This window comes from Choristoneura fumiferana, chromosome 14 (genome assembly GCF_025370935.1).
Source record: "Choristoneura fumiferana chromosome 14, NRCan_CFum_1, whole genome shotgun sequence".
Classification (NCBI taxonomy): domain Eukaryota; kingdom Metazoa; phylum Arthropoda; class Insecta; order Lepidoptera; family Tortricidae; genus Choristoneura; species Choristoneura fumiferana.
In genome coordinates, this window is record NC_133485.1 from 10573814 (window position 1) to 10593975 (window position 20162).

A 20162-nucleotide genomic window follows, 5' to 3' on the forward strand; every position below is an offset into this window, starting at 1 on the left:
TAATTATTGGAGGTTATAGTAGGGAATAAACGCGTGTTTTGATTGTTATGGATCAGCTTTAGAGTGCCTTTGATGAGAAATATTTGACCTTGAATTAAAAATGTGATGTGGGGACGGTAGAAACAACTTGGTTGTGGACGATTGAAACGTTTCTATCGTCCACGCGTTTTAATCGTCCCCAAAAGTAACCCATTTCAAATATAAGGAGGTTCTGTGTTTGATGCACATGCTGTTCACAAACATTTCTAACATTTCTGCTATTTGTGACCCAGTTAAAAATATTTTACTTAGTAGTAATATTAAAACGCTAAATAATAATACTTTTAATATATTTTTCAAAGGATAGTATTAAAACGCACATCAAAAAAAAACTTTTTTTATCCAAAAAAAAAAATCTGAATCAAAATTACGGATTGCACAGCAAAATAATCCACCCAAAATATTACGTACTTAATACGAAAAAAAAATAGAAAACCTTGTAACACTTTTTTTTAATATAGCTTCTATTTTTGCACATCAAATATATAATTATATTACTATCAATTATTTTCAGCATGTATATACTTTTACATAATCAGCACTAGTAGGGGCCAAATAAATAAGTTGTGGCGCTTCGCCGCCGCTGCCGCGGCGCGCTCGCTTTGCTCGCTTGGCTTGCGCGTCGCGTTGTGGTCGCAATTGTACCTAACGCTCCTTATAGGCGTATATAGAGGGGGACCGGTGGGCTGTGGAGTCAGTATTTTTGCTATGCAGTCAGTATTTTTGATGTGATTGTAGTATTTTTGTATAGTTTGTGTTGATATATTTTCGAATTATCTGCAGTATCTACTAGTTTTGCTGAACATTTAGTTTATTTGTATTGAAATAATTTAATTGATGTACATACAAAGGTATATAAATGATGAGAATAAATTGATATGCAATTATTTATTTGATGTGCAATTAATAATATTCCTTTTTCAACCCACTTGCTCGTTTGCCATCCAGTCGTAGAAAAAATTAAAAAAATAAAATAAATAAATTCGCCTAAAGGCGTTAGGTATAAACTACACATACTTCAGTATTTTCACGAGACTGACTATTAGTAGGTAAAGTACCTACAATTATTAATAGAGATGGTTGGTTATTGTTAAGAGCGTTTATACCTGCTGAGCTGGCAACGTTGCATTTTTGTTAGTTTTTTTCGATTATTCTGTAAAAATTTAATTAAAATTAAAAATGTATTCTGATAAAACTGTTGTTAATATATAATGTGTCTGCTGCAATAATGATTCGTGATAGGCTTTTATTTTCTTTAGGAACCGTTAATAACATTTTTCGTTTATTACGAATATAAAAGTCTATCATGAGTAATTATTGGAGTAGACACATTAACTTATATATTAAGAACAGTTCTAACAGACCACATTTTTATTTTCATTAAATTTTATGGAATAATCGAGAAAAACTAACAAAAATGCTACGTTGCCAGCTCAGCAGGTATAAACGCTCTTAAAATATATCAGAAAAAGTTTAAGAACATTTTTATTTCATCTTGGCCATATACCTCTTAAATATTTTTATAAATAAAACAATTTAAACTGAATATCTTGAGTCTATTATTTTAATTTTGCATCACGACGTTACAAGTTCTTTACAGCACTCGTTGTCACAGGGTACGGACGTACCTATCTATACTAAGTATACGGAGTGGTTATGATTGAAACATTGTTATAATTGAAACAAGCACTTTTGTATGAAAAATGAACATGCTTTTTCCACTTTAATTCTGTATTGTTTTGTTTACTATTGAATCATAACTACTTCGATTAAGTTAAATGTATAAGGTAGCAGCAACAAAGACAGCTAAAAGCCTATACTTTTTTTTTATGCGCGTTTTTTAATCGAGATGTTCAGAAGGTCATAACTTGTAAAATATTTATTTTACGCATGTGGAATTTTGATGAGCTCATTGTATACTATGGTAGCGATGAAAAAGATTGTAACAGATAAAATTACTTTAATTGTGCCGAAGATATTAGGGTGTTTCAATTGACCCCACATAGTGTTTCAATTGTCAGTCATGTGTGGTCAATTGAACCACTCTGCCCCAATATCTTTATTACGTTATGGTCAAATAACTATGAGTGATAGACCTTTCAAGTTCATCTTATTTAGGAACCAGATAACTAAGCTTAAAATAATTTAGGTCTACGTCTTTCTAACCATAAAAATAAAAAAGTTACAGGCGATTAAAGCCAAATCGTTTCAGTTGTCCCCGGTCTACCCTAAATACACTGCGGCGGCGCACACGACGGTAAGTACAATTTGGCGGCGAATTTCGTCGCTCCGCAATCCGCAACCCCGCAACTGGAGGGCTATTACGAAATTCAAAAATTGAAGTTCGTATCGTGCTGTCCCTCTCAGTCTCGTATTAAATAATATTACCGTCAGCGGGACGGCAAGATATAAGTTCGAATTTTGCACTTCGTAGTATAAGGCCTAGAGGCGACGGAATTGACATCATCATCATCATCATCATCATCATCATCAGCCGGAAGACGTCCACTGCTGAACAAAGGCCTCCCCCTTAGAACGCCATAATCGCATAAGGCCACCTATTGCTTATCATTGTAATATTCGTTCGAACTGTATTATTTACTATTGTAATCATTATGTATTGTATCTTGAAAACCATACAGGATGTTATTGTGTGGAAAGCTCTATAGATTTCATAGATGATTGTTTAATGTTATGATCCTTCACAAAGGAACGCTTGAATCAATGAATTATTTTCTATTTTCCTTCGCGGCATGCTAACATAAACTTCACGAAGGTTTTAGCCAGCATGTTAACAAATTTAATTTGCTTATCGTTATAAGAAAAAATGGCTCCTGTTCGAACTAATCAGGCTTACACGTTCTGTTTACACATGTTGTGGCAGATTATAAAATACTAGAGTTTACCCAACGCTTCGCACGCGTTACTATTCGGGTAGTTACAATTAAAATTCCGGGATCTTACAAAATTCAAATGTTTTGCTCTATTTGTCGATCCTTGTTTTTTGGATTGCTCCTCTACCACTCAAAGGTTGACTGGCAGAGATCCCTGCAGGGATAAGTCCGCCTTTGTACTTAACACAACTTTTATTTATGTAACCTTTTTGTTTTTCCTTTTTGTACAATAAAGAGTATAAACAAACAAACAAACAAACAAACAAATTCCCCTGGGAATTGCCAAAATTAATATCGTGGTCTTCATTGAACAACTGTCCAAAATTTAAAGATTCTAAACCCAGCGGTTGAAATTTCAAGATTTTATCCCTGTCGCGTGGGAATATCGGGATAAAAAGTAGCGTATGTGTTATTATAGACCTAGGTACATACCAAATTTCATGACTCTTAGCCCAACGGTTGTTATTTCGAGATTTTATCCCTATCTCGTGGTAGCCTATGTGTTATTCCAGACGTCCAGCTATGTACACACACACACACACACGGATAAGTAGGATAAAGGTACCTAACTCTGACTTCTCACTGAAATTAAAACGCGTTTTGCACCTGAAGAGATGTCTAACTCGCTCTTCTTTCGCTTTTCATCTCCACTTCTCGCTAGTGATAAAGGCCTAAATTTTACCAATGCTCTCTCAATTTTGTTTCAATAGTGCCAATGATACAGTAAGTACTAACTATTTTATCCTTGTACCAGTGCTTTATTAGCCTTCATTATGAATTAAGTCATCCATAACTGCCGACAACATTATGTTTTTCTACCAACACTTAACATTAAAATTGTAGGCATGACTTATTTTAAGCATTTAGTGACTTTGCGCTAATATCCTCTAATTTCCTTCATGAGTGTGTAATTTAAATTAAGTTAGTGCGCTAACGACAACATCAATCATGTTTTTGGAAGCGTTTTCAAGGCAATGTTTGTTTGTCCAATTTTGAACGACATAGATAAAATAGTTTGGCTGCGAACAGATATTTATATTTGCACAGTCTCTTCTTAAAGAAATCCATGCTTATTAGTATATAGCGATTTATATACTCATCGGTACAAAATTTGGCCCACTTTACATACAAAATTACCAATTACTGCATACCATATATGTATATAGAGCCTGTATATAGGACCAGAATTTTTGCCGCTCAATATATTTTTCATGTAGGTAGGTTTGACAGTGTAGGTATGTATTGCGCATGGGTTACATAGATACAGTTCCATTTCCATATTTGGGATTTTCCTACCAACTTTACACCATTAAACGCGGCGAAATTTACATTTGACATTTTTAAACAAGCTTCAAAACTTACAACTAATTCAAAACAAACTCAAAACTGATGAATCAAACGATTGTAAAGATTTAGATGGAATTGAGTATGCACATAGCAAAATTTCTGGAATAACGAGCGATTAGTTTTTATATCTATACTTTCACGGAATAAAATGTTATCTAAACCGCTAGGTGCGGAATCATTAAATTTTCGCGTGTGGTTTTTACAATGGAAATAAAAAATAGGATATAATTTTTGGGAATCGCAGGATCTAATTGTTTCAACTTGCGAAGCCACGAGTAGTTAAAGGCTAGTGATAAAAATAATATATCTAAATAAATATAGAAATAAAATTTTGTCTTCGTTCTCATCTACAATTATCATTAGGTGACACAGAAGACCGCTGGTCAAATTTAATTCAAAAAAGGTTAAATTGTTATTGTTATGGTTAGGTTCAAGACTTATCATTATCATTATTTACTAATTGCAACACACACTAACAGTTGCAAGTGTAGGAGTAGAATTGATCATAAGCTACTAAAACCCGGCTAAAATGTATAACAGAAACGTAAAAGCCCGTAATTATTTAAATTGACTAATAGCCTTTATTTCACCACTGGCATTATTTTGGTTAAAGTTGGAATTATTAATGTGTATAATTCAATAAGAAGTTTTGTCACGCGACACCATTCAAGTTTTAGCGCCACCGTTTATTTTACCCTGATTGTAAAGATAAAGGGGGATCAAATAACTCATTATACAATTACTCGAAAATATACCCAACGTGTTATTAACTTATTACGCGAACGAGTGTTTGTACAATTGCGAGGAGTTGTTATGTGCCAAGTTATTTTGATGCTAAAAATAAGACTAATAGGCATAATCAAGGCATGACAAAACCCACAAATTGTAAATAAAGCAGTCTGTTTCTCCTTCATACCTATACTTCTTTATATGCATATACTTCTTTTTATTTTAATATTATTGTTGTTTTTTATTTTTATTTTACTTTTTTCTTTTTTAATGTATTTAATTTATGCTTTTTATGTAATGTGCGAGGTCCGAATCAAATACTTATTTCTTTCTTTCTTTCTTCAACAATTATTAGTATATCGTTTGTTAATATCTAAGATTATCTGAAAATCGTTTTATAATTTCCTAAGTCATGAAAATGTTTATCTATCTCTTGTACACAACAATGTAAAATGATCTATTCCAAATTAATCCGAGTTGCTCTTCAATTGTTTGGTGGCGCTGTACAAGTTTTTTTTTACACCAACTATCCAGATGATCCTGTCATTTGATGATCGGTACATTGCAGCATATTTATTATACTTTAATATACTCGTATAATGTGAGGAAGCAATCCTGTGATCACGAGAAACCTTTCCGTAATCGTCAGAAAAATAAAGTTAACCATTCTGGTTTCACGGCTGGGATCTACATATTATGTTTTGTATCTCTACTTTACCTACATATAAACCGTGTTTTTCTTCATTTTCATTAACTTAAATTGACGTCTCAGTTTTTTGGTGGACACTTAGAAACTTCCCGGTGGTTAACTTTTTAGCCAATTCGAAAACAAAACAACGATATCATTCTTGCCACGTGTAACATTCTAGCCTTCTAGGCGTGACATTTAGGAATCATCTGAAGTAGCGGATGTCATCAGTGGTGATGCACACTTAACCATAAGTTGAACCACTCACTCATTTGCCTCTCTTCGTACGATACGATTGCTTTAATATCATCTGTTGCAATTAACTCTAACTAAATATCTATAAAAGAAAAAAAAAAGAAAAAGAAAAGAAGAAAAGGAAGGAAAGGAAGTAGGTATGTTTTGTCTTGGTACTAAGTTCTTAAAAGTAAAAACTTTATAATGAAAAACTAACTAACATATTATAAAGATAAATAAAATACTTAACCCCACCATTTTTCTTAAAAAATCATAGAAACATAGTATTGAACAGGATTATTTTTCTCAATGTTGACATATTAACCTAAACCTGGAAATGTTTGTACGTGTCCAAACACAAAACGGATACAGTATGCCAATTTAACAATAACATTTAGAAGCGCATGTTTATAAATAGAAATGTTGTAGAAATCAAGAAAACATGAGGTAATCATAACCTACCAGTAAGTATAAAAAAATAACTAGGTATACCAATCTCAATAACAAATCACAGAAAGGAGGCACTTAAACCTAGCTAGACAAAACATAGAAACAAAGTAATTATTTAAGAATAAGTAGGCCGCAAATTTATTTGAAAATAATTTTGCTCTACTTATATAGAGTCTCAATAATAAGTCAAATTTCATGTAAATAATACCCATAAGATCAACGGGACTATCAGTGGCGTAGGTACTGGAGGACTAGACGGGGCAGTGCCCCGGGGCCCCCAAGCTCAGGGGGCTCCTCGGACTCTGACTTAAAAACTATAAATGACAAATCTGGAGTACTTACGTCGCATTTGGAACACGACGAATACGGAACAAACGATTTTAAATAGTTTAGTTGGGGCTCTAGTTTACGCCACTTGGGCCCATGCTCTGGTCCTGGCTTTACAAGGGACCCTAAAATCAGTTAAAGCAAAAATAATAAGTTTCATTTTCAATGACATTTACTTTAATACTTTCCAACGGGGCCCCCGGCATGTTCTAATACGGCTCTACCGCTAAAGTAAACAATGATTTTATAATCATCTTAGATAATTTTAATTATACCTGCATCATAAAACAGTGTAAGTAATGGCTTATCTTCTACTCTCTCGATGTGTAGATTTAGCATACTCAGCATTTCCAAGGACATAGTAACAATTTAACAACGGGGAAACCAGTGCCAAGACCAAGAACTGTAACGGGTTTGCTCTGTGGTGAGATAAGTAAAATACCTAGCAATATGCGTCTGATAAAAGTGAAATTGCTCTCAATTTTAACATTACATTTGAATAAGCAAAAAATAATTAATTTGATCTGAGTAATGCACACGGCGTATGAGACGATTCAGAATTTGATACGATGCCGGATTTGATACAGAGCATGACTAAAGAGCATGAATTTAGTTAGTATAGTTTACATTATTGTTAGCTTAGCTTGATGGTTATTATTTTGCATTTGACGTCGGTTACTAAATAAAATAAAAATCGAGGCGGTTAAAAAAAATATTCGAAAAATCGAGCAAATTGTCTAATGACAAAATGCAATTTTAATTCCAGATGTATGGTACTTTTACTAACTTCAACATAAAATCATACTTAATTGTTGGGTTACTAGAGTATTTTATACGTAAGTATTTTACTTTTCCGAAGTTGTTGTGTTGCTGGATCATATGTTTTTGGGGTCGGGAGTTTTCCGAAGTATATTATACTTTCGTATCTTTTAATATATACTCGTATTTCACTTTGTATTGCTGTAGGTATCGAAAGTATTTAATGTGTAGAGTTATCCAAAGATATATTTAATGTTTTTATAAAGTTATGATGCAATATACCAAAGATAAGTATCGGTATTACGCATAAAAGTAGTGTATTGGCATGCGGTATTAAATTTGCATAATTAAATAACTTTGAAATCGGATTATTACTTATCCTCACAGATGGAGACAGCATCAAGCGAAAATCGCGAAGGTTATGCTCTTATCGGACTATTGTTCCTATGTAGATATTTTTGTATAATGTTAAAAAACTTTAAGAAGGTATCCTCTTTTATGAGTTAACAATTGTATTAAAATCTCAGTATCCTGCGACTTTTTGTCATAAAATAAGCGAAACTGTCGACAAAATGCCCAAAAAATATACGTACTGGTTCGGCGCGTTCCTAATTATTTTATGACTGAAATGTCTGTTATTATTATCTAGTTCACCAAGTTCTGTCTTGTTTTATACTGAAAAACACATAATAATTCCCGTTGCGCACTGCACAAACGTCAACATGAGCGGCAGACGCAGACACGGCACATCCGCACTCCGCAAAAGGCGCGTCGACACTGGCGTGATGTATCGACCTCTGCCTCTGACATAACAATGAACGGAGGACCCGCGCCGCAGTCTCGGCTGCAAGACCACTACTGCACTGCAGCTTTATTCTTGGCAAAGCACCCCGATAGTAGAAGCCGTTTTGTGAAGCGCAAATTTGTGCCAAGAGCCGGGCGAATGCGTGTGGTGATGAATTAAGTCACTGACCCTGTTTCAAAGATCGCGACCGAGATTTGCGCTAGATTTTTAAGAGTCATTAGAAGAACTGTGCATAAAGTCTAGTTTTAAATTCTTCAGTTCTAAATGTTTTCTCGTAGCGGAATTTCAATTTGGGTCTTAATTCTAACGCATGCGCTCTGGATAGACAGGCACAAGCGCAGAATTATCTTGCATCTTATATCTCGTAGAATTTCATGGCCACTCGTTCAAGGTTGGCCTGGTGCATCTATTAAAGTTTACAATAGCTATCGCGAGATAAGTCTGCTGGGAAATAAGATATTGGTTTACTTGAGGTAAATAATCTAGACTACTAACAAAGACGTTGGAAAGTAGTAACCAACCTCACTATATCATCAGCAGGAAGACGTCCACTGCTGGACAAAGGTCTCCCCCTTAGAACGCCACAATGAACGACAACTCGTCACTTGCATCCACCGGTTTCCCACAACTCTCACGATGTCGTCAGTCAACCTGATGGGAGGCCTGACAACACTTCGTCTTCCGGTTCGTGGTCGCCACTCAAGAACTTTTACCCCCCAACGGTTATCTGTTCTTCGAGCGATATGGCCTGCAGACCTCACTATATAGTGAGCATAAACAAGTACAAATTTAATGAAGATATTGTAGGTGTTTTTTTTTTATTCAGCCACAATACTTTAATATTTTGAGTTTTTGTTCTACCAATGTGTTAGGACTACGATAAAAAGTGATTTGAGAGAAAAACGATAACTTTATAATTATCAAGGGAGATCAATATTAATTAGCTATCGTGTTAGCAAAAATTACTGTAGCATTCTTTCTCGAAACTAATTAAAGTGCATTCCTGTGAAGACCCAGATAATATAACTGAAAAGTATGAATGGACTGTAATAACTAAAAAGCAAACGAAGAAATAATATGATAAAATTTAAATATAATATTTTGACTTGAAAACACAACCACACAACACAAAGTAATAATGACAAGTAACACATAAAAGAAAAATATACAAAAAAAGAACTTTACAAAAAATACACCAAAAAGTACAAAACTCCAAGGAGTTTGCTACAATAACGTTTTAAGCTTTCGTGGTTTTCACTCATAGTCAAAGTACCAAAAACACAATTATTACTCGTGTGTTTTAGCGTAGTTTTTGTATGCGAAATGTGTCATTTGATTGCGATCGCGACCGTCAGAAACGTTACGCAATACGGCCACTGTTTGTTGTATTAATGAGGTTTTAGAATTTAATATAAATAACTCTATTTAAATTCAACACGCTAATCATTTTAAACTTAAGATATCATCATCATCTGAGGCATTACAGCTGCGGGTGGGCCTTAGCCTGGTCAAGTAAATCTCTCCATTCCGATCTGTTCATGGCTTTCCTTCTCCAACTTATCACCCCCAGGTTCTTGGTGTCCTGTTCGACGCCGTCCAACCATCTGAGCTTAGGCCTGCCTCTACTTCTGCGGCCCTCCGGCCGGCCTTCGAGAAGGAGTTTGGGTACTCTGGCCTCATCCATTCGTACCACGTGACCTGCCTTTGCCTCATCGTACATTTGGTATAGCTCGTGGTTATAACGCGTTCGCCATGTCTCGTCCTCCATCACAGCTCCGAAGATGCGCCTTAGTATTTTACGCTCAAATACCAACAAGGAATTTTTTTCTTTTTTGCTCAGTAAATGAAAAAATGAAAAAATGAAAATAATTTATTGCATAAAAAACTTATAAACAAGAGTCTACGGCTCTGGATCCTGAGCTAGGAGTCCCTGTGTTACAGGATCCAGGTAACTCAACATTCAGATCCATAGGTGAGTACGGGCCTTAGTAAGGTTTTGTACAAAAGAAGTTTTATGCTTCTTGCTTGATAGAAGTTTCGAGCGAAACTATCTTAGCAGACCGAAGTAGCACTTTCCTTTCCTCCTGCTTATTTCTGAAGACATATCGTTCTTATCGGTTACTAAGGACCCAAGGTATACGAATTCATTGACGCTAGCAAAGGTGTTATTGCCAACCGTTGATTCCTTGTGGCAGTGCTTGCTGGTCTTTTGACGCTTTCAGGTACTTAGTTTTGGCCATGTTAAAGTAAACTTAAGATAACACTGTACTAATCCGCTCAAATTTAATAAAAATTTCAAATTTAATTAAAGATCAAGTAACAAAAATAATGACGAGCCGAACAATAGATTCGTCGGTAATTATGTTACGTCATAAATAAAGGGCGGACATGAGTTGTTCTTCGTCAAGTACAATAACATAGACCTAACGACTCAAAATAAGCTGTAACAATCAGTCGTAATGTGACTCATTAAGGCACAAAATGGCAGTTGGTATTGGACAGGTAGGTCATTTGTTTACTGAATTGCTGTTAGTCATCCTTGTCAGCGGAACCCGCCGCTCCCGACGTGAGCTGCCTGGCTTCACATTCATTAATTAGTCGCTGTTGACGATTAAGTTCCAATCATATTAGCCGCTCCATTCAGCCTGCAACGCTATCTATAGTACAAATTTGCTTGTTTACCCATGGAAGCGACGTTATCCAGTAGATGCAAGGATCTAACTTTTTATTTGGATTTAAGAATTTTGCATGAAACGACTGTTAAATAATGCCCTACGATTAAATAATAATTTGCTGTGGTTGGTTAGCTAAGGCCTCTCACGCAGATGATCGTGTGTTCAAACTCTTGCTCGCACTTTTGAGTGTTTTGTAGAAATTTTTGCAGTTGAGTTTCTAAGAGAGTACATTTTAAATTTGCCAGGAAGTTACATTGAAGAAACCTGCACACACCTACACCTACAAAGCTATAAAATTTTACGTGTCAAGTTATCAATCCGCACTGGACTCGCGTGGGTTGTATAGTCCAAGCCATCTCGTTCCGGGAGAAAGCCTGAACCTAGCAGTAGAACGTGTATAGGCCAATGACAATGATGATGATTATTATTAATGATTGTGATTATAAAGCCAATTTTTAACGCGGACAAATTTGTCTAGTGATTTCATTCGTAAGTTTAAAATTTTAATTTACTTCATAAAATCCGAGAGACACTTCCTCGTAGTGCAGCATTGTTATTTTTAGCATGTTCAATGTTAGTAGGTACGGCTTTAATCCTTATGGATTATGTGTCACTTAAGTGTCAGAAAATAAATTTAAATAAGTATATTTGCGGTATTCGTACCGATAATAATGTCTCGTTTGTCTTACCAATATATAACAACTATTTGGACTATTTAATGCTTACGTAATAATTACTACTCGTAATTAATATTTCCTTATAAAATGATAGGCATCATTTTTGTGTAACGCGCGTTTTAAACTTTCGTGATTTTCACTCATAGTCAAAATACCACCAACTGGACTTATCACGCTAACACACGAGTAATATTTACCTCGACGTTTCGGCAACATTGCAGTGGCCGTGGCACCAGTCTATACTCGTGACCACGGCCACTGCAATGTTGCCGAAACGTCGAGGTAAATATTACTCGTGTGTTAGCGTGATAAGTCCCGTTGGTGGAATTTTGACTATAATCTTTGTGATTGGTATTGAATTGAGACTGTTCCACCAACAGACGAATATCTAATATAGATGAAGCAAAGTCACCTGACGAAAAGGCAATAACTATCAAGGACGTTTAACAAATTGAAACATTAACATTGCTCCCTGCCGCTCCTGCAATCATCGTCAACGGAGGAAGTTCGTCATTTAAAATAACTATTTTAAACTGACCACCGACTTGCGTGGGCGGTGCGCGATTACATGCTTCTTTTAGATTCATTGTCTTTTTAATATTGTCGACATCTAAAGAATTTGAATCTCCCGTACAATTTGCTAAAGTCGGATACCTCTACGTTTCTCATTTGTCATTGGCAGTTTGGCAGCGGTGCAGCATCCCCGAATAAACGACCGTGTTACAAATAACGTCCAGTTAAATTTATATTTTACCTACTCAATTAGATGTAAATTTACAAACGGCAGCGTTTATTTCGCTAACTAAAACGTAAAACTTGATATATTTGTCACTCGACCCTGGTAAAACATCTGGCTCATCTTTATATTAAGTATGGCCAAATTTATAGTGCTGGCAGACATTTTAAATACATTAGCTAAATCTCTTCGATGAAGTGTAATAGTCGGCTTTGGTCTAAATGAATTGACACAATTCGCCAGTTTTTGCTCTTCAGTAACATCGGCATGTCTGTTGACCGTAGCATAATTTCCTGTCGGTCTTAAAAGAATCATTCAACCGTGAGGCGATCCATTTGTGTTTGCGACCTGCCGCTGTGGCGATGATACCCTTGTAACAGGTTAAACGGCCGATTCATCATCATTCGAGTGATTTTATTTAAGCAGTTACGTCATATGTATAGTTAAGTATACTATACATGTTTTACTAGCCCTGATAGAGATAACTCCGAATATACTTTAAAAAACTTTGAGAGGCTATAAAATCATCATACATCTTGTGGTTATGCATACCAAGCCCGTAAAAAGCGTTTTACCAAGCACAGATACTGTGGGAAGTCTGTCAACACCGAACCTTAAAGCGATCCTAAATGATAATGGGTATTTGATGATTCGGGATGTGAGGCACGATGAGCAAAATGCTATCTTAAACTACGCATTTATTCAACACCTTATAGGTAAGTCTGTACGCAAGGTGCCACGAAATGATTCCGTAATAGTTATTGTTAGGTACTGCCGGGACTGGAACCCGACAATATTGCTAAGATTTCCTCGATATTTTGACTACATTGATGCGGCCATAGACATGAGTAGTTTTAGGGCCAGTACAGAGGGACTGCATTCCAACTGCAACGCAACCGCATCTGCCGACTGATCATACATTTTTATCGCAGTCAGCGTGCAGTTATGCCGACTGCAATGGAACTGCAATGACAAATGTATGGGCAGTCGGCACTTACGTTGCAGTTGGAATGCAGTGCAGGTGCAGCCCTGGATGCCGCAAGAGGGACAGGGAACTCCTCAATAGTTCATGGCATCGCCTCGAAATTTGGTACGGATCATATAGTTTAGATGATAATCAAAATATAGTCAGCAAAAAAGGCTTGTATTAAAATTGAAAATATCTACAGAAACTTATTCTGCACTCTACACTACACGGGAGATGTATCGTATCGTTGACATTTGAAGCCTTACACGTGTTCGTGCTCAAGGTACGTATTGTTTTCAACTTGCACTGTGATTACTATTATTCATTTATGAACAAAACTTCCTATATTCTCACTAACCACAAATTAAGTTAATCGTTGTACACACTTTGTATTTTGTATGTAGGTCACAATTTTTTAATTATTGACCATAATACCACTACGTGAATTCACTATGCAGATAACAGTTGGGGGAGAAAAGTCCTCGAGTGGTGACCACGAATCGGAAAACGAAACTTTGGTATGTTCTCACTAAATGGACTGACGATCGTGAGAGTTGCAGGCAACCGGTGGATGCAAGTGGCGAGCGTCGTTCATTGTGGCGTTCTAAGGGGGAGGTGTTTGTTCAGCAGTGGACGTCTTCCGGCTGATCATGATGCAATTCTATTCAAAAAAAACTTACGATTACGTTACATAGGACGTCCACTGTTGGCCATTCTGGTCAAAAAGTTCTCGAATGGAGACTGCTGATCGGTAAGCACAGCGTAGGATGTTCACAAATGTCTCATTCAAGAAGCGCCAAAACCATCCACGACCGTTTTACGTTGAATCTTATTTTACACAACTTCACTTTGATTTACAGCGGTAAAGTGTAAAGTCAATGGTTTCTGGAAGGACCATCCTCCAACACTCACCTTTGATCCCAGTTTAAGCTGAAGAGGAAGTAGCGGTCAGAAAACAGAGATGAGCTAGTCTAGAGGGTTCTTAAGACGAACCTTTTATTGTAGTACTTTTATTCCACTGATATTATAAATGTGAATGTGTGATGTGTGTTTTCGAATTCATGTGTGTATTATACAGGGTGGTACCAAACGACGATACTTTACTTAAACAGGTGATAGTGTTGCTTAAACTGAACAACTGTCTCCAAGGAACATACCTAAGTAGGTCAAAAAAGGGAGAGGCAGAAGGGGAGAGGGCGAAAGCGGATTTATATTTTAGTTTCAAGGTGGCTCTATTTTCATAACTGTAATTATTAGAGACTTAAAATTTGGCATGCTAAGTAATTCATCATCATCATCATCCCAGCCTATATACGTTCCACTGCTGGGCACAGGCCTCCTCTCAGAACAAGAGGGCTAAGTAAATGTGAATATATAAAAACAAAATATATGATATTCAGTGCGTGTAACTTCACTTTCAATATTTTTTTAAATACTTATAACATACGTTTGCTATAATGCTTAAAAAATATAATGATAAAATATATAATTTCATAATGTATAATGAGCTATAGACATAAATACATTGAGTATAACGGTCAAATAATATATTATTTGCAACCTCAAACAACCAAAACATATAACATTCATTGAATCTTTCAACGGAAAACATAACGCTTAAAAATATTTTTTTTATTTCACTTTTATGGTTTATCGCTGCTATAAAAAAAACCTAACATCGAAGTTCTAAACCTAAACTATCCAAGTCGCTTCTGCTGCGAACCATCTTGCTCGCTCGCTTCGCTCACTCGCACAAATTTTGAAGTAAAACTTTCCAATACAAAAATTAAAGGGTGATAAACACCTAATTTTCTGGTTTTATAATTTTAAAATTTACCATGTATTTTAGAAACAAAGTATATCCTTTGATATTATACCATGTTATATAAGAAGTTATTACGTATTATAAACGGGGTACCTTATGTGTGTTATATAATGTGAATTTAGCCCATAAACATGTTATTTCTTATGAAGGTATATAAAACAACTGTTATACTAATCGAACATCACTACAAACTTAATGAAATTATAGTGTTTCATGTTATACATAATGTAATTATACATTATCAACGTTTATAATATGAAATGATATCTAACGTTTTTATATAACTTGGGACGCACCCAGATTTTTGTAATAACTAAACACTAAGGCCGTCTTGCAGGAAAAAATAAATCTAGATTTAGTAGTTAATCCAGGCTTAAGCTTGACAGTTCCATACAATTTGACACTACTAAACTGAGCTTAACGCTAGCTCGAGATTTATGTGTACTGCAAGTGGGCCTAAAGGATTTCCTAATAATTTCCGGGGTAAAATAAACAGGACGCGAAGAGGTTGAGCGCTGCTCTCCCTGCTCTATCTCAAAAACGGTGGTGTTCAAAATTTATAGACAATTTAACGCTTTATAATTTTATACTAAGCAAGAAAATGAATACAATATGTCATCCTTACGAAGCGAAATATTTTCAAACACCTATTTTGACCCTTGACTTATCATAAGATTATAAATTATTTTAGTGATGTTTGACATAATATATCTTAAGACACGAACAACAACAAACTTTGAGACAACTTCTATGTTGCCAAAAAGTTTGTAGCTACTACATAATGAGTTTCGGGCTTACCACTAACTGTTGCCCGCGACTCTGTCCGCATAGAATTCGTTTATCACTATCCCGAGGAAACTATGCTATTTCACGGGATAAAACTATCCTATGTCCTTTCCCGGGACTCAAATTATCTGTATACCGAATTTTATCTAAATTAGTTCAGCGGTTAAGACGTGAAAAGGTAACAAACAAACAAAAAGACATACAAACTTTCGCATTTGTAATATTAGTGGGTGAATGAAAAGAAAATAAAGAAAGCGCTCTATGCCCTGCCGGTCGCGTTTAGACGCGACTAAGTCGAAATTCTATAAGTACCTATTCTCTCATCATCAACATGGCACTATGGCACTATGCTAATGCTAAACCAACCATATATTTCAAACTTCCGTCTGTGATATGGACTGTCCATAATTTATATCATTAACCAAGGAACGAGTAACGGTGTCAAATTACAGATTTATCAAATTTATGCGGTCTTTTTTGCGTTCTCTTTAATACCGACTAAGCACCTTAAGGTATGACGCATAGCTCCTAGGTAGTTACTTATTCAAAATTCTCTAGAGAAACGTGCATGTTGTGTTCTAAATACTGGCAACTTACAATTTATTACGTTAAAGAAAAATCCTCCTATCGATTGTCGTACGTTACAGAAATAATAGCAACAGTATTGGGAGGGTGCGAAGTACTAGGTGGGGGTAATGAAATCTATCGCAGCGCTCATACCTACATACTCATACTAGGTATATTTGGCAATACCTACCACGGTTGTCAATAATTCAACGTTTGGCAAAAAAAAGTTTAATAAAATGCATCATTTGCTCAACACTTTATTAAAATAATTAGAGGTGCCTGTAGCTCAGGTTAACTTGGTTAAGAAATAGGTTATAGGTTAGAATTGAGACCCTAAGACAAAACTTCCCTGGCCGAGTGCAACAGTGGCACAATTCAAAAAAACTGTTTTTTTAGTTAAGCCCGGAATCGTGTTCTACGATGCGTATTTTATAGCACACAATACTGGTCCAATTCAAAAGTTTACCAGAACAACCCAAAGATGGCTCCCGTGCCACTACTGCACGCAAGGAAATTACCTATCTCGTTCCTGCAATACTGACTCATCTTCAGTGTGCCGCTCGTTCTTGCTCTTGCGCATAAAACCCGCCTGGCCTGCGTTAATGCAACAGTGACACTTTTTGAGTTGTGCCAATATTGCAGAAATTGACGAGAAATATTTTGAGTTGGTACCTATCATCTGTAAAAACATTAACTAAAATAATCAATGTACTATACTCAAACATGCATTCAAGAAAAATATCTCCATTGGGTGCACCGCAACAGAAAGTAAGTAAAGTCTTTTGCAGGTAAAAAATTGTCTTCGCATATGTACTGCCACGTACATGCGAAATCTATTTTGTCGATTTATAGATTATTTTGTGAAATATTAAGTAGTTAAAGTTGTATTCAGAACGAATTTCCAAGCAAAACTACCATAGCTGTAACTACAGGCTTTAGTAATTTAAAAAAAGTTTTAAAATAAATAAATTTGTTTGGTCAATTTATACTAATTCATCTACTCCTAAACTAAGCAAAGCTTGTATCATGGGTACTAGACAACAGATAAACATACTTAAATAGATAAATATAATACGTAAATACATATAAAAAAATACTTGACCATAACTTAACTCTATCACTACGATTACTGAATTAGAATTCTCAGAAAATCCATCACAGCGCATGGAAAACCCAAAGCCCCTAGGAAGAACAACCTTTTCATCCAGAGACAATCTAAATAGTGGCCGCATCATAAGAAATGTGACTACTCTAATACCCCAGAGACCGACGGATTTTTTTTGTGAAAAAGCCAATTGGCTATTAAAATACGCAGCCATGTCGCCTGAAAATAAGTCATCTTTCTCAATGGACTGCTGTAGAAAAACTTAAAGATAAAACTACACCTTCACAACTAACAACCATTGAAGACGACAGTGAAAATAGACTTTCCTCCTCCTTCTTTCCCATTGTGGCTTATCTTTACGCTGTTTCACAACGTTCTGGATCTTAAAGATTGACTCAAAGAACGAAAAATTCCACTTCAATACCGGTAGGCTTAGTCTTTCTCGGGCGGAATTAGAGGAGAATCGCTGTCAACTAGAGTCTGGTTTGGAAAGTATACTGGCACGGGTTTTTGACTGAGGTAAATATAACTTAGTCAAGTTCAACCATACCAAGACCAAGACACAGGTCTGTGCATTTACCGCAAAGAAAACGCCATTTACCGTAGCGCCTCGGTTCGAAAACTCACCCCTTGTTCTCTCAGGCGAGTAAAGTACCCATATTTGAGTGTAAATAATTGCTATAATAATATATTTTAAAATAATATTATGTCTTAATCTAATGCATCATACCACAAAGGATAATATATACATCAAAACTTAAGCTTTTAACTTCCTTAATTAAAATAATATGCTCATATTACTTGTGTAAGTCCAGTTGTCAAAACTTTGACATGCCTTTTCTCGAAATTTCAATATATTTTGTCTTGTGCCACTGTTACACTTGGCCAGCGACTTAACTTCTGCCTACTGGCTATCTCAAATGATCATTTGATAAATAATACTTTTTCATCTCTCATACTCGGAAAGTGAGGCAAATCATACCCATACCTAACTAACAATAGGGAGGAAAACCCAAGGGTAGACAAAACTAAAAAAATAGCCATTGGAGGTCAAAGGAACACGATAAGTATTATAGTAGTTGGTTAGGTTAGGTTCTGACAGTACTGGTACTGACAGTAGTTAGTTTTTCTATTGGTCGCAGTCTCGCAGTTCTAACCTAAAACCTCCAACTGTACAATAGTTAGGTATTGTTAGGTATGATTTGCCTCACTTTCCAAGTATGAGAGATGAAAAAAATATTATTTATCAAATGATCATTTGAGATATGAGCAGTTTGTGATATGAAGTGGTGGTGAAATGAATAGTTTGCGAAACGTTGTTTGTGAAAAGATCATTAGGTACATAAGTAACGTTGTTTGCCAAATAAATGATAGTACATAAACCCATATTACATCGATAGGTACCCTAGTTCACAATCGTACTATAATAATTACAAAAACATTTCTTTTTCTTTTTATTGCCATCTAAATAACATTCAATTACATCGTTCGCTCTGGCCAATAATCTATAAAGCCTTCTCCTTCTATTAAAGCTAGCTGTTGCCCCGCGGCTTCGCCCCGTTTCTTTTTTAACCGACTTCAAAAAAGGAGGAGGTTCTTTTATTTTGTTTCACCCAAACCTTTTCGTGACAATAACGAACACAATAAAAGAATTATCCAAATTGGCGCCGTTGTTCGGAAGTTATGCGCTTACATAGGTACATTTCGGTGATTCATTTTTATTTATATATCTAGATAATATGACACAATAATACTAAGTTCCTACCTAGGCACTTCTTCTTCAAGTGCCGCTCCATTACTGTAGGTTGGCAGTCAGCTCTTTGTGTATGTGTTTCTTATCATTCATTATCAAGCGTCAATCTGAACAGTTGCTCGACGGCCTAGTTCAGCTATTCGTCCGCAGATGGCGCTACATACATGTAAATTACAAACAGATTTCCGAACCCAAAATAAGTACTCCCTTCGTCAAAATCATTAGATGTTGGCAAGATCATGGTGATATGCATGGTATATCGTCACTACTTTTAAAAAAGCTCGTAACTTCAAATTTATAATTTTTCTAAGTGAACTTTATGCGTCTTATTTGAAGGGTCGATTTTGTTGACGTATTGATTTGAGACGTACGTAAAAATTTGGATTATTCGTTTAATAATACGGTTTTATCTCTTTTTAAGTTTTTATTTTATAATTTTTTACCAACCTTCGGGTACTTAAGCTTTTTTTTAAGTTCGATTTAAGTGCAAAACTCGAACTTCGTATGTTGCCGTCCCGCTGGCACTTACGTCATTTAATATGCGAGTGAAAGGGACGGTGCGATGTAGCCTAATTTCATTATTTGACACTTGACACTTACAGAAACAAAAGATCTCCCACCTTATTAAGTAAATGGCTGTGTGGTAATGTTTTTCAGTCTTTTCTTGATAATGTGAAATTAAAACGACATTGACATTTGTCTGACAGATAGTCACAGACACACACACACACACACACACACACACACACGTGACAGTCGGACATTGACAGTGACATTGACATATGACATGACATTCGAA

General features: G+C 35.7%; 1 protein-coding gene across 2 annotated transcripts in view; it reads right to left on the reverse strand.

Moving 5' to 3' along the window:
* The window catches only part of LOC141435107 (carbohydrate sulfotransferase 11), a 113042-nt gene extending 104728 nt beyond the window's left edge, over window positions 1–8314 (reverse strand). The window contains exon 1 of one of the 2 annotated variants that reach the window (XM_074097671.1): window positions 8061–8314. The gene's annotated coding sequence lies outside the window, so the exon portion shown is untranslated. The remainder of the gene's footprint in view (window positions 1–8060) is intronic. The other variant, XM_074097674.1, reaches the window with a different exon arrangement.
* Between the last annotated feature and the right edge of the window lie 11848 nt (window positions 8315–20162).